Source organism: Gossypium hirsutum, chromosome D12 (assembly GCF_007990345.1).
Source record: "Gossypium hirsutum isolate 1008001.06 chromosome D12, Gossypium_hirsutum_v2.1, whole genome shotgun sequence".
NCBI lineage: Eukaryota > Viridiplantae > Streptophyta > Magnoliopsida > Malvales > Malvaceae > Gossypium > Gossypium hirsutum.
Window position 1 is genome coordinate 39,432,404 of NC_053448.1, and position 13,769 is coordinate 39,446,172.

A 13,769-nucleotide genomic window follows, 5' to 3' on the forward strand; every position below is an offset into this window, starting at 1 on the left:
ATGTACCTGCATAGAAACACATAAACTATCAATTTTCTTATTTAATTGTTCTACCTGATTTGATAACATGGTGACTGCATCTAGATTGAAAACACCGGCTGCTCAATTAGGCTTTGTCTTCATGACTTGCCACTGATAATTATTCAGTGACATCTCTTCTATAAACTGATAAGCAGCTTCGGGTATTTTACTATTCAGAGTACCATCGGCCGCTGCATCGATCAGCTACGTAGTTTAGGGATTCAAACCATTTTAGAAGGCTTAAACTTGTAGCCATAAAGGTAACCCATGGTGAGGGCACCTTCTGAATAAATCCTTATACCTCTCCCATGCATCATATAGGGTCTCTAAGTCAATCTGCACGAATGAAGAGATATCATTCCTCAGCTTAGCTGTCTTAGCCGGTGGGAAGTGCTTTAGTAGAAAATTTTCAGTCATTTGATCCCATGTGCTAATGGAACCTCGTGGTAAGGAATTCAACCACTGTTTAGCTTTGTTCCTTAACGAGAAAGGGAACAACTATAGGCGAATAACGTTGTCATAAACTCCATTTATCTTGAAAATGGCACAAACTTCCAGAAAATTAGCCAAATGAGTATTTGGATCTTCGTCTTGCAAACCATCGACCTAAACAAATTGTTGTATTATCTGAATTGTGTTTGGCTTCAGTTCAAAATTATTTGCAGGAATGGTGGGTCTCACAATACTCAATTCAGCCTCAGTTAGAGTGGACTTGGCATAATCGTACATAGTACGAGGAGTAGGATTTTGATTTGTAGGATTCGTTGCAACCATAGGAAGTAGCTGATTATTCTGATTATCAGTCATCTCCTCAGTAACAATAATAATGTCCTCTTGTTCCTCCACTATACTCTGTCAATTCTACCTTGCTTCTCTACAGTTTTTGCGAGTTGTACTTTCAATTTCACTATTAAAGACTAATGGTCCCCATGAGTTTCTTCTAATCATAAACTAAAGGAACCTGCCAGAAGCAAATAAAAGAAAAAAATTAGAAAACAAAAATTAAACTAAAAATAAAAAAATAAAATAAAATAAAAATAAATGGCTAAATTAATACAAATAAAGTGTTCCTAATATTTAAGTCCCTAGAAATGGCGCCAAAAACTTGATGGTAACTAAACTAACTATAATTACGACAAAGGCAAGCGCACCTATCCAACAATTGTATATCTATAGTTGTAACACCCCAAATCCGACCTAGACGTTATGGCTATATCTGGTGTGTCACATTGAAGTGTCTCTCAAGATTTAGACTTGTTGATAAAACTCGTTTCTTAAGTTTGGAAACCTCTTTAGTAATGTTTAACGGAACATTTAACCAAATGTTTGCCTTACTAACTGCTATTATTATATTAAGTTGATTTAAAACGCGAAAGCATTTGAAATATCTAACGTTTAAAACTCGTGATTTTGAAAATGATGATTATTTTAAAATTCGTCATCTCCTAATCTAGCAGCTTAAAATATTCAAGGAAAAACCCAATTAAAAATTTAAAACAACTTAAATGCCTTATTACAAAAACAAAACCCAGTATATAAACTAAGTTAAAATAAAAGCAAATGTAATAGCAGCAGTAGTGTGGCCACCTTCGAGTCCCTTGCAGCACCGAATCATCTATGGCTAAGATTACTTTCACAGTTAAAAGGAGAGGGTGAGTTTACGAAAACTCAGTGTGTAATCTTCTACCAAAAAGTCAACATACAATATGTAGTAATAGTCTGGGCCTGAGCCCTATTCACTAGAGTACAGTGTGGGCCATAGCCTATTATAGTAACAGTGTATGGGCCTTAGCTCAATACAGTAACAGTACAATGCAGTAGTGCAACCCATCCCAATCCAGCCAACACACCACTCCGTACCACTAACACACCAATTGGGGATAAAATCGACCCACCCAGCAAACACACCAATATCGCAGCAAAACTGCCAGTAATAGTGATGCAGCAATGCTGCTAGTAACAGTAATGCAGCAAAGCTTCCAGTAACAGTATATGTGGCAAAGCCACCAGTAGAGTATACTTCTCCTATATCAGAATCCCACCCCATGCAGTATGTCATGCCATATAATATACGTGTATGCAGTATGTCATACATGTCATTTATTATATGTGTATGCAGTATGTCATACTCAATAACAGTCATATATATGTATCATAGAGCAAATCGGTCATACACATATTTCAACTCCCAGGGGTATAACAGTTATTTTACCCTTTGAGGGTAATTCAGTCATTTTACCCTTCGGGGGTAATTCGATCATTTTACCCTTCGGGGGTAATTCGATCATTTTACCATGATTCGCATGTTGGGCTTACCACTTAAGCGGTTGCACGCCCGTGTGGTCTCAAATGCGTGTTGATGGCCTTTCAGCTTTTCGCCGAACTATAGTTGCAGTGGGTGATTACACATTTGTTTATAAAAATGCACAACGATCCACGAACACCCAAACTCTGCATTTAAACACATTTTCCATTAGTCGCTAAACAAAAAAGAGGTATTATTCTTCCTTTGCAACCTTAACCAAAAATTGAACTAATACTTGCCTTGACTGGCAATAGTGACTTAGCCCACCTAATCCATTGATGAAAGTTGACTGCACTCTTCTTGACGGATATCTGCATTGCAAACGGATGCATTAAACAAGATTTCTTAATCACGTTGTTGAAATCCACACATGATAATTTTCAGAACCATAGGACATACGACCTACACCTAGAATAAAAAACTAGCCCACCTACTTACCTCAATCGAGTGATGAGAGAGAGGTCTCGACGACTGTAATATCATTTGATACTCCTTCACTCTTCATGGAAATCAAACCGTCAGAAAACAATTGTCAAGTCATACTGAAATTAAATAGATGAATAAGGAGAGAAAAGTAGTATTTGGCTAAGAGAGAAGAAGAAAGAAAGGCAATATTCGGCCACAAGGGAAAGAGGAAAGAACCAAAGGCTATTCAGTTAAAACAAAAAAGGGCATAAAGGGAAAGGTAGAAAAACAAAACGAACAAACCCGAGAGATACTTTGAAGTCTTTGCAAGGTTTGGCACCAAAAGAAAAAGGAGAAAGCAAAAATCTCACCCACACTAAAGCAGACGGAGAGAAAAAATAATATAAAATAAAAACCAATAGCCCTTTAAAAGCCGAAAATGACCCCAAAACTCCCCCTAGCTGAATTTCCCACACTCAAAACTCCCTAAACGACATAACTTCTCCCTTCTAATCAAATTCCTTGCTTATCTCCTAAAAATCCTCCTCTTATCCCTCGATTTTCTCCACCAATTCTTCCTCAACTCCCTCTCTATGACCAGTTCAAACTCTCCCCTACTGTGTTTCATTCCAACACTACTACCTACACAGCTCAAGCAACAAAATAATTACTTCCTTACACATCACAGGACTTAAACCTCAGACCTCAAGGATACCTTACACACCACCTACCACTGGACCAATAGTCTCTTTATGTCATAAAACCAGTATTAATATATAAAAGGCCTAAGTGCTAGTGTCCAAATTCATTTTAAGAGAAAAACTAAAAATTGTGCCAAGGTCAATACTTGAACCCAGGCTTTTCAAACACTCCCATACACACCCAAATCACTTAGCCATTAAAGCAAACAGGCAATTTATGTCAAAACATGCAAAAAATAGAGACTTGAATTTTGGGACGTTACAATAGTGAATAGAGAGTATCGTATCCAAGAGGTCTAAAAGTATTAGTAATAACTGTTTTTCTATTATTTAGCCGATAAGCTGGGGTGATTGTTTTTAATCTAAATTTACTAATCTAAATTAACTAAGAATGCAATAGAAAATGAATAGGAAATAATCGAATAATACCAAAGAGAAAGACAATACCCAGGAAAAAAATCCACCTAGACTTCACATATTATTCTGAATCTGAATTAAATGATTTATTCACTTATGGCTTGATCCGTAGAAATCCCTAATTTATGTTAATATCTCTTTTGAGAGTAAGAACTACTGACTCAAGGTTGATTAATTGAAATATCTTTCTAATTAAAACCCTTATTGTCACATTAACTCGATCTATGTATCCCCCTATTAGATTTGACTCTAATCCGGTAGATTTACGTCGTCCTATTTCTAGGATTGCGTGTAACTCCACTCAATTATGCTACATCTACTCTTAAACAGAAACTTTTGCTCTACTGAAATAAGCACATTAAACATGAATTAATATCCCAAAAATATTAAAACACAAAATAAACATACATAATTGAGAACAAAAATCAAGTATTTATCATGTAATTCAGAAATCAAATAATAAGATTCATCATAGGTTTCATCTTCCCTAGGTATCTAGGGAATTTAGTTCATAATCTGAAATGAAAACATCTCAAAGTCAGAAAAACCACAAGACATAAAGAAATTCACTAAAACTTTGAAAGAAGTTAAAAAGGAGATCTTCAATCTTCAAGGATATCCATTTCTGAGTTGGCTTCGATGGTGTTCTTCGAGTAATTTCTTCAATCTTCTCTAGGTGCTCCCTTAGGTATTCTTATAATTGCTATTTATAGACTTTAGACTGCTCAGAAAGCCTAAAAATTAGGGTTTTTCGCGTGTTAGGGAAGCAGGTTGCGAAATCGACACGGGCTGGCACATAGGAGTGTGGCTAGCCCGTGTGGGAATGCTGAGGCCTTGTGGATGCTGAAAACAACTCTTTTTGCTCGATTTTGGCTTGTTTTTCTCTCTTTTCACTCCCTTATGCTCACTTAAGTATAGAAACATGAATCTAAAGGATTAGGAGCATCAAATTCACTAATTTACAGAATAAATCATCCAAAAAATCATCAAGAATTGGATTAAAAACATGTTACTTTTATGGCTTATCACTCCTTAAAGCCAATTCCGCCCCTTCAAGGTTGTCATATGACATCATCTCCTCTCTTTTGGATAACTTGGATGGTTGGTAATATTGAATAAGGGTTTTCTTTCTTTCCGTGGAGGATACTCTTGTATCGGTTAATAATTTAATAAATTGAAGTTAATCTTGATAATTTAATTTTGGCCTAATTTATTAATTATATGATAGGGTGTAAGGTGTTAAATTTGATGCCTAATTCTACCACATTTTTTACTTAAATTAAAAGGAGAATTTACACATTATCTCATTTTCATCATTATTGTTTAACATAAAGTAAGACACCGTATTATATTTAATATTAAATTATTTTATATTAAAATTATACAAGTAAAAAGCTAAAATAATAATTGATAAATTAAAATCTTTTAATTTAAATTTATTTATGCTCTCAATTTTATTTGATTTGAGAATTAATTTCTTTAATTATTGTAGAAATTTAGACGTATAAAATTGTGGCAACCTGTGTTGAAATTTAGACGTACTTCAATACTAACGTGGATTTTTTAGAAACTTTTATTAATTTTTTATAGAGTACAAGTAGATTGCCACATAAATTGTTACGTCGATTACGTTAAAATGATAATAGTTTAATAAACTTTTTTTTGAAGAAAAATAATTTAACTAAAATTTAAAGGTTGAAAGCAAAAACGACCTATAAAAATGCAATAATTTTGTTTTATTGACAATTTTGATTTATATAAAAATAATATTGGTTATTTATATTTTTATTAAGTAGAAAATGTAGGACGTGTTGGATGTGTATTTATGTATAAGGAACTAAATTAAAAGAGCTTTAAGTTCTTAGTGGGGCAATAATCTTGAAGGAATTAGGAGATTTCTTATTGGGCTTGGACTCTATCTTGCTATTTTAAAGGATGATAAGGACCATTTTACCATTAAAGGCTCATTTCCAACTTTATTTACGAAAATGAGCCAATTATTTCATTATTTACCGGAAAGGGTCGATTTTAACAAAACGCGTCTATGTAGGAGCGTTTTTGGTGGAAATTTAAGCAAAACGCATCCCTGGGGGAGTGATTTTGTCATGTCAGCACAAAACGCATCAACGTTGACGCACTTTGCTGACATGGAAAAATTGTTCCCCTAGGGACGCGTTTTAGCCCGTGTTTTTTCCCCAATGGCTATTTGATTTTTTGACCTTTGGGGTGTCTAACGGTAAACAAAAAACCTTATAAAACCCCTATCCTATTTTTTCACACATTACTTCTTCAATTCTCTCTCAAATTTCTCTCTAAATTTCTCAAAGCTCTCTTTAATTTTGGAAAAAAACTCTCTTTAATTTTTTCTGAATTATTTTTTTTATAATTTCAAAAATATTTGATCGTGTTAGCAATGGCCGGGGAATTAATTCGTCTTGATCATAAACATATCTCCGTCGAACAAATAAAAATGGTAAGGGTTTGCGACGCAATTCTCTATCCGGTAACAACTTAAACGGAGTAAGCGATACAGACGACCACTTATGTTCATTTGGGACCGGTGGGAATACTTGTCTCCACACATTGTACATGTATTCTATTTTGTACACTTCATTGACATACCTCATGGGATCCAAATGGAGATTTTAACAAGGTGCAATTACATGAGCACATGGATAACGAAGTGCATCAAACGTCCCACAGTCGCAAGTCTTATTTCTCAGGTGTACATGATATTGCCCGCCCGTAATACCTTGGTTTGGCCCGTTAAACTTCGTCACACAAAACCATAGGTTATCGCGATCGTGACACATTGTGTCCATGGTGTTTGCTCATGCCTTTGACTCGTTAATTTCTTGTGATACCTTCTAGCACCATACATGGCCTCCCTGCATTTGACCTTTAAAACTCACTGCTCGCTTTGGAAATAGTACCGCTAAATGAAAATATGTCTCTCGCACAATCGAGGTTATTGACAAATGACGCGTTCCTTTTAGAACAGAATTTATGCATTCAACTAGGTTTGAGGTCATATGACCATATTATAGGCTGCCGTCATATACTTGTGTCCACTGTTTGAAAGGTATGTTATAGAGGTAGTCCGTGACTTGTTCGTTAATTGAATGCAAAATCGCCAACATCTCATGAAAATGATCCTTATTGATCTCGTACCCTGCCAATATAAGTTAATAGCGAAAGTTACATGCCACTCTTTCATTTAGAGTAAATTGAATATTACAAATGAAATTGTATTAATAGAGATTAAATACCCATGTTGGTCACTTGCCGTCGTTCAGTGGTAGACTGGTATTGCCCTTAGTAGTTGGATGCAACGTGCCTTAGACAATACTGATGGTGTGTGCGATCCCATAAGCTTTCCTGTCACTCAATTGCAGCTAGTATTCCAGTGCCCTGATCTGATATAACGTAGATATCAGGTTGGGGGCAGACATGCCTCCTTAACCTAGAAAGAAAGAAATCCCAGTCATCACCTAACTCCCCCAGTGTTATTGCAAAGACAATTGTAAAGATTCTCCCATCGCCATCCTGTGCGATAGCTAGCAATAGTCGATGGGTATATTTACCATACATAAAGGTATTGTCAATTTGTACCAATGGCTTGCAGTACACAAATGTGTCCCGACATTGCTTAAAGCTCTAGAAAAGAAGATTGAACACTTGGCATCCACGGAGCAATCAGTTGTTGTAGTACGTAGGTGCCGTTTTAAGGTCTGCTATACAACCAGGGACGTACCTCTCTAGCACCTGACACCACTACAACACCTCATTATATGAAGTGTCCCACCCACTATGCATCTTTTCCAACGCCTTCTGCTTAGCTATCCAAGCCTTGCGGTAAGAGGACGTGTACCTCAATTGGCTATGAATATTGGAAATTAAGAACGACACTAAAGTCCTGGGATCCGCCTTCACCGTCTGTAGTATTAAGCTAGCTAACATATTTGAATCCATCTTGGGATGATCTTGTGAAACATCTGTCAACTAAGTACATTAAATAATGCAATATTACGTAATAACAATATTATTCAAAAACCCTAAACACCCAGTGATATTGTATCGACAACACATGTATGTGGACCTTTGTACTTTTTTATCTCCTACAAGCCTATCTTTTTCTTAACCTAAGCCATGATTTTCATGAACATGTACCGTCTTGCACTGCACACTTGGCCTCGAACTTCTTGGATTTGGATTTAACCATATTGTAGTTAACTCTGTTCATGATGCTATGTTGTTTCAATACACCAAGAAAACTATCCTTACTGGAAAACTCCTTACCAACTTCCAATTCACCCGAATCCAGTGATGAACTTGTACGGTCATGCCTTCTGTGTGGTAGATCTAGAAACTCCAACGCATCATTTACCGATATATCGATATTATGCATGTGGGCTGGAGGCGAGTATGCCCTGAATCGTGGACCTTCTTCTTCTTTATCTGGACCCCCTTCAATATCTTCAGGTTTGGTTAGAATAGGCTCCGGTTGATACGAGTCTCAAAGGCCCAACCCAAGAACGTGATGGGCTCAAACTACCACAAGGCCCAATAACGAGATCAAAGGCCCCAGACAAATGCGTTTCAAACTAAATGGGACCATTCAAGAATTTGTTAGCAAGGCCTTAGATGCATACACAAAAGAACAAGAAAATCAAGATTCACTTTCTTGTTTTCAAGAAAATCAAGAAACCGAATCTTGGCCCAATTTTGCTGTTTGGAGCGATTTCAAGAATCGAGAAAATAAAGATTTCAAATCTTGGAAATCTTGGTCCAAGAAACCGAATCTTGTAGCCAAGGTGCATTGGATCTCCGTTACGAGCATCAACGACCCAAATTTGGTAGGAGCTGGATCACAAGCCCAAAGTCTTGAAGGCGAGGCCCGATAAGCAATTTCCAGCCCAATCAAGAAATCCATACATATTTGGTTGAAAATCAGGCCAAAATGTCAAAGGGCCCAACTTGTAAACATGTTTTAATTGTTAATTTAATTTTAGGCTCTAGGAATAGGATATGTTAAATTTCAGCCCAAAACAGCCCACTTAAAGTGCTTGGCCGAAATTCTCTTAGTATTTTTATTAATTAGAGTTAATTTATAAGTTTTCTAATCAGATTAGGATTAGTTTGTGGCCTATATAAGTGATGGCCGGCCACCTTTGTTATTCACTACTCAAATACATTGAAATTTCAGTTTTGTTAAATTGCAGAATTTTCTTTGAGGTTTTCTCCAAGAATTCTCTCTTGAGCTTTCTTTAGAAGTTGTTTTAACAATCTTTTGATTGTGGGAGCCATCTTCAACCTTCTTCTTGCCATTGATATTCTTTGGAGGGGAGATTAGAGCCGTTTGAAGGGATTTGTGAAATCTTTCGGGATTTCAAGGATCTTTAGGACTTATCTTTTATTTCTTGCTGTTTCGATTTCTTTATTTATTTTCTTTATTTATTTTTGTGCCGATTCTTTTATTTAATTCCTTACTATTCTTGTTTGTGTTTCAGCCTTGATTAGACTCCAAGATCGCCTCATTTAATTGATCTCTTGTTGGCAGCAATTATTCGATCCAAAAAAATCCCTAAATTCTAGGGTTTTGCCGATTCTTGTTTAATCTTTTTGGGGCGCATTCGGTTGCTAAAAATTGGGCATTCTTGACCGAATCAACTTATTGGCAGATTCGCATTTTTCTTTACTTCCAATTTCGTTTGATTCATCGATTCTATTTCTTTTCTTCTTGCCACCCCAAACCCTAATTTTATTCCATTGATTTGCTGAACTTTTAAGATTAATTTGCTGTTTGCGTTTGTCTTTCTCAGATTCGACAGATTGGTACTTTTCTTGATTACTAATTCGTGATCTTGGCTTCAAAGAAACCCCTTCTCATAAGTGTTTCGATTCTTGATTATCTCTTGCTGATTCTTAGGGTTCATATTCCAGATCTCGAAATTCCAGATTTAATCTTGTGCTGTGTTTTTTTCAGATCCAAGTGTTTAGAGCATTCGTAGGAGTTTCCCATGACTTGGCAACTCGATCTTGGTCTGCGCACACCTCTATATCATTTGGTATCAGATTTTGGGCGTTTTGGGTGTTCTTGGTTGATTTCTAAACTGATCTCAATTTTTTTAAAGCAAAAACAGCAGTTTTACCCAGAAAAATCTTTCAAAAAAATTCATTTGAGTGGGTAAATGTTGTCCGATTGATCTAAAATTTTACATACATATTTTTGGCACTGTGATTGAATATTAAAAATTATTCCTGCAAAAAAAATCAGTCAAAAAATTCAAAAAATTGAAAAAATAAGAAATCCAATAAAAATTTAAAAAAATATTCAGCGGGTTGATTTTGGTGCCCAAACTTTCCAGATCAAAAATTAAATATTTAAAGACATTCCAGATTTAATTTCGTGATTTTTTGAGATCAGGAACACCTCGAACGAAGTTGTCAAGTTACTCCATAGTTTTTCGGGTTTTCTGTTTTCAGCAATTTTTATTGATTCTTAGCTGTAGGGTTTCATTTGTTTGCTTTTTATTCTCCCTTTAGAATATCTAACACCTTCTTGTTTCTTGTGTTAGTAGGATTTAAACGTGTGCACAATCCTTCCTCGGTGCAACACGAATCAATTGGTGTCTTGTCAGTCTTTGGCATCCTAGTGCAAATTAGGATTCTTTGGTAGTCCGATTCATACACTCTCTAATTGATTGATATAAAATCTGATAAAGAACTCACAAGATTGAATTCTACCTCATTGAGAGTTCGAATTTTTCTTTTTGAGTGATTAACGGTGAGGTTTGCTAACTTTTATTTTTGAGTGTTGAGTGTTTATTTTTGTAGATTTTTGGAAAATGTCTAAAGATGACCATAATGATACACTTATGAAAGTCCAACAACAATTAGACGGACACACTGTTGCAATCTCACAAATAAATGCTACACTTCAAGCATTGAATACTACTTTGAATGAGGTAAGAGTGAATCAAGAACCTCAATATCGAGATCCAATCAAGGAAGATAGGGATAATCAGCCCTATAGGCGCGGCCCTCGACGTGTCCCTAGAATGGATGATGATTTTCATGATCGTGGACAACCTTCTTTGGCAAAACTGAAGTTCACAATTCCCCAATTTCGTGGTAAGAATGATCCAGAAGCTTATTGTGAATGAGAATCTAAGATTGAACTTATGTTTAGGTATTATAAATGTCCGGATGATGAAAAGGTTGCATTAGCAACGCTGGAATTTTCAAATTATGCATTAAGTTGGTGGACTCAACTTGGGGTAAATCGTCATCGCAATTATGAAGGTGAGATTTCGACATGGGATGAGTTGAAACAGATTATACGAAAAAGGTTTATTCCACCTCACTACTATAGAGAGATTAAAACAAAGCTCCAAAGACTTATTCAAGGTAGTAAGACGGTGGATGAATATTTTAAAGAGATGGAGATGCTCATTCAGAGAGCTAATGTGGAGGAGGATGAAGAAACAACTATGGTTCAATTTATTGATGGTTTGAACAGGCCGATAGCTAATACATTGAGGCTACAAACTTACATTGATTTGGAAGAAGCAGTTCATAAAGCCATTGAGATCTAGCAACAACTAAAGGAACAAAGGTTTGGTTCCTTCTTGACTTCACAATATTACCGAGGTAACAATTCCAATTCTGATTTTAAGAGTTCAAAATCCCCTTTTGTTACTAACAAGTCTTCTTTGAGTAATGGAAGTAAGCAATCAGATTGGAAAAAATGGGCTCCTGTTAAAACGCAAACACCTTCTAAGCAACCCAATTTAGGTGATTCGAGTGTGAAGAGGCCTCGTGAGATTGAATGCTTTAAGTACAAAGGGCGTGGTCATTATAGTAGGGAATGCCCTAACACGAGATTACTTCTTCTAAAAGATAATGGTGAGTACACTTTCGACTCTGATATTACAGATCCAGATATGCCAGAACTTGTGGATGACAGTGATAATGGCGAAGAGTTGGTCGAACCACCAAAAGAAGGGGACTTTGTTGATTTCCATTGCTTTGTAGTTCGCCGAACCCTTAACATTCAGATGAAAGATGATGATAGCCAAAGGACCAATATTTTCCATTCTCAGTGTTTTATTAAAGGTAACTTATGTTCACTCATTATTAATAGTGGGAGTTGCTCGAATGTAGTGAGTAGCTATTTGGTGGATTCTTTAAAGTTGCCTTGTACCAAACACCCTAAGCCATATCACCTTCAATGGCTTAATGAATGTTCCAAAGTAAAAGTTACAAAACAGTCCTTGGTCACTTTTAAGCTCGGCAATTACGAAGATGAAGTTTGGTGTGATGTGGTCCCAATGCATGCGGCACACTTGCTCCTTGGATGACCTTGGCAATTTGATCATGATGTTACACACCAAGGTAAGTTTAATTGATATTCCCTTGTATTTAAAGGTAAGAAATTCACTTTTGCTCCTTTAAATCCCACGAATGTATACAAAGATCAACTGAAGATGATGAAATTTTGTGAGGGGGTAAGGGAGAAAGGGCATGTACAAAAGACAAAGAGAAAAGAGGCTAGTAGTGAAAAAAAGTCACAATTTAAAAAGCCCAAAGGTGAGTGAATCCTCAAGTGGTAAAATGAGCGGAAAAAATCTTTTGGCAACAAAAAAAGATGTGAGGAGAGCCCTACTCAATAAACAGCCTCGTATCCTTGTGAGGTTTAGGCAAAATTATTTATCTTTATCTAACGTTAACGAAAATTTGCCTAGTGTGTTTCAGTCTCTTTTGCAGGATTATGAGGATGTTTTTAGTAAGGCCCCTAAAGGTTTACCACATTTACGAGGGATTGAACATCAAATTGACTTAGTACCCGGAGCTTCGATCCCGAATCGACCAGCCTATAGATGCAATCCCGAGGAGACAAAGGAATTGCAAAGGCAAGTTGAGGAGTTACTAGACAAAGGGTACATTCGTGAAAGCCTAAGCCCTTGTGCTGTTCCTGTCTTATTAGTGCCAAAGAAAGATGGTACGTTTCGTATATGTGTTGATTGTCGCCCAATCAACAAGATAACGGTAAAGTATCGACACCCAATTCCTAGACTTGATGATATGCTCGATGAATTACATGGTTCAATAATATTTACAAAAATTGATTTAAAAAGCAGTTATCATCAAATTCGAATGAGGGAAGGGGATGAATGGAAACCAGCTTTTAAAACAAAATTTGGATTGTATGAATGGTTAGTTATGCCTTTCGATCTTACTAATGCACCTAGTACATTTATGAGATTAATGAATCATGTTTTAAGGCTATACTTGGGTAAATTTGTAGTAGTTTACTTTGATGATATCTTAATTTACTCCAAGACTTTAGATGATCATGTTTTCCATGTTCGAACCGTTTTGGATATTCTGCGAGCTGAAAAATTATTTGCCAACCTTGATAAATGCACATTCTGTTGTGATAAACTAATATTCTTAGGTTTCATAGTTAGTGCTCAAGGTATTCATGTCGACGAGGACAAAGTCAAGGCAATTAAGGAGTGGCCGACTCCTAAATCGGTAACTGAGATGAGATCTTTCCATGGTTTAGCTAGTTTTTATAGACGATTTGTGAAAGATTTCTCTACTATTGCTGCCCCATTGACAGAGGTTATAAAGAAATCAATGGGTTTCAAATGGGGTGAAACCCAAGCAAAAACTTTTCAAACCCTAAAAGATAAGTTATGTTCTGCTCCTCTTCTCAAATTACCTGATTTTTCTAATACTTTTGAACTTGAGTGTGATGCTTCAGGAATTGGAATTGGCGCCGTTTTAATGCAAGATAAGCAACCTATTGCTTATTTTAGTGAGAAATTGAACGGTGCACAGTTAAATTACTCGACTTATGACAAAGAACTATTGGCGTTAGTTCGTGCACTTCAAGTATGGCAACACTATTT

The 13,769-nt window shown here is 36.1% G+C and overlaps 1 non-coding gene across 1 annotated transcript; it reads left to right on the forward strand.

Annotated features, from left to right (window-relative positions):
• The first annotated feature begins 283 nt into the window (after positions 1-283).
• Positions 284-390, forward strand: LOC121224806 (small nucleolar RNA R71). The gene has a single exon (XR_005922550.1). It is a non-coding gene; the product is annotated as a small nucleolar RNA R71 (small nucleolar RNA).
• The last annotated feature ends 13,379 nt before the right edge of the window (positions 391-13,769 follow it).